A 2,482-nucleotide genomic window follows, 5' to 3' on the forward strand; every position below is an offset into this window, starting at 1 on the left:
CTCTCTCTCTCTCTCTCTCTCTCTCTCTCTCTCTCTCTCTCTCTCTCTCTCTCTCTCTCTCTCTCTCATAATAAACATTTATTTTCAGTATGTTACCATGATTAGTGTGTATATATATATATATATATATATATATATATATATATATATGTATATATACAGTATATATATATATATATATATATATATATATATATATATATATATATATATACATACAGTATATATATATATATATATATATATATATATTTATATATCTATATAGATTTGTGTGCATGTGTATATATGTGTATATACAGTATATATGTGTATATATATATATATATATATATATATATATATGTGTGTGTGTGTGTGTGTGTGTGTGCATATGTACACACACGCACATACATATATATACATATATATATATTTATATATATATATATATATATATATATATATCAGTCATTTGTGAAATGCATTAAAAATACAGCAAATGAAGAAATAAGAATAGTCATTACAGTTTTTATTTTTTTATTTTTTTTTATCTTATATGTACTCAAAGCGACGCTTCAAACGAGCGCGCGGTTTGAATCCATGTGACTTTTTCCATGCGGATTAGAAATCACAAATCCGAGCGGTAGTAATTTTCTAATCGCGTGTCCTGCTAATCTGCGTGGTACTAAACGATTCAGAACACACTAGAAGTGTATGGAGCACTTCAGAAAGGAGGTTTTTCCCTATGGGGTAGTCATGGTTTAGTGATAAATATGCATTATCTTATTATTATTGAATATGTTTATTGGATGGGTCGCTTCTTTTTTAGCACCCTGTTCATTATATGCATGATGATCACTCTCTTCTTTACTTCCTTCATCTCCAACAAACACCTACAGACTAATAATTATTCTGTGTACTGTTTCAAATGAACCGAGCGAAAAACAACTGCTCGTGTGAAGACATGCTTTTTTTTACATCCTAACGAGTGGAAATTTTTCCATACGGAAAAAATCTGCTCGTGTGAAGCAAGCCTTAACATCTGAAGTTGAACAACCCATCACGGGCCAAGACAAACTTTGGAAGAATTTGTAAGACTGACACCTGTTACGGGCCCGTGGTTCGAGTCCAGCCTTGCTTAAGGGACTCAAGGGCCATAACAAAAAAATTGCAATGGAAAAGGTCGCCAGTCGGCAATAAGACAAAGGATACCGACAATATATATATATATATATATATATATATATATATATATATATATATATATTTACAATAATATTTAAATAAAAATAAATGAAAGGGGAGCACAGCAGATAACTATTTTAATTTAAGCCACGAGGAGCTTCGAGTGGAGTTTGGTGGGCCGTGGATGAAACTCCAGCACAGCAATCACGTTCCCTGGAAAGGGAAATAAATTTATTATTAACAGCACACTTACTTCTACCGGCTGGGAACACGATGAAGTCGTGTGGTTAAAACCTTTAAGCAAATTAAATGAAAATGCAAAGCTTAGGGATTTAAACATTACACATGGGAATCAACACTGTCACAGGGTGAATTAATTAAGGATAGAAGCAAATGGCACACGTGGAGGGATATAGGGAATAGGTTAAAAGGTTCAGTGGGTAGGATATTTCTTTAAAGGATAAAAGGAAAAAATGGGATGTGATAAGGAAGGGCTGGGAGGTTGGGTAAGGATAACGAGGATCTCAAAATCAGACACCTTACCTTAGTAAAAAGGACTCTGGTTCCTCCCTTGTGGAGGATATGCAAACAGAGGTCCTGGTTCGCTGATGTCTTGAGGGTGAAGAGAGATGGTGGTTCCCTCAAGGAGGTTGAGTCAAGAAGGATACCCAGTTCTTCCTGGGTAGATTCAACCCCACTTGGCCCCCAATTGGGGGTGGTAGGGGGGGTTGGCGTGACCGCTGTCCTATTGGTCAGGCTTGGTCACGTGTACCGACACTCCCATCCATAGGCCTCCTCTTTCTCCTGGGATCTTGACGTCGCCATGTGATAAGTAAAGATGGCTGAAAAATGAGACCTCAAAGGGGAGTAGACTGGTATAGGATGGTTGGGGGGTGGGTGAGACTCTGGGTAGGGTCCCAAAACTCGTGGCCGGCCGACGAAGTCCTTGCTGGTGGGGTCTTTGTCTGGTAGAAAGGTGGCGCAATGACCGCCATTACTAACACACCTTAAATAACAATCGCTCCCCTCCAGTTGGACGGGAATTTTAAAGATTGATGGAAGCTGCTTACGTCTGACGGGCGAGATTTTACATCTGATGAGACTGCTCCCATCAGACAGTAGAAATGGTCCCGACGGTCGTAAAATTTCTAGAATTGTGACATGCGTGAGAACAACCGTGATTTGTATTTAAAATATTCGTGTGCAGTCTACGTACCCACCAGACCAGCGTGGCTGCTCCAGCCATACATACCAACTGACCCCCCCCCCCCACTGTACACTATTTCACTAAAGATTTACGGAAAATTCCTTTACG

This window comes from Palaemon carinicauda, chromosome 3 (assembly GCF_036898095.1).
Source record: "Palaemon carinicauda isolate YSFRI2023 chromosome 3, ASM3689809v2, whole genome shotgun sequence".
In the NCBI taxonomy this organism is placed as follows: domain Eukaryota; kingdom Metazoa; phylum Arthropoda; class Malacostraca; order Decapoda; family Palaemonidae; genus Palaemon; species Palaemon carinicauda.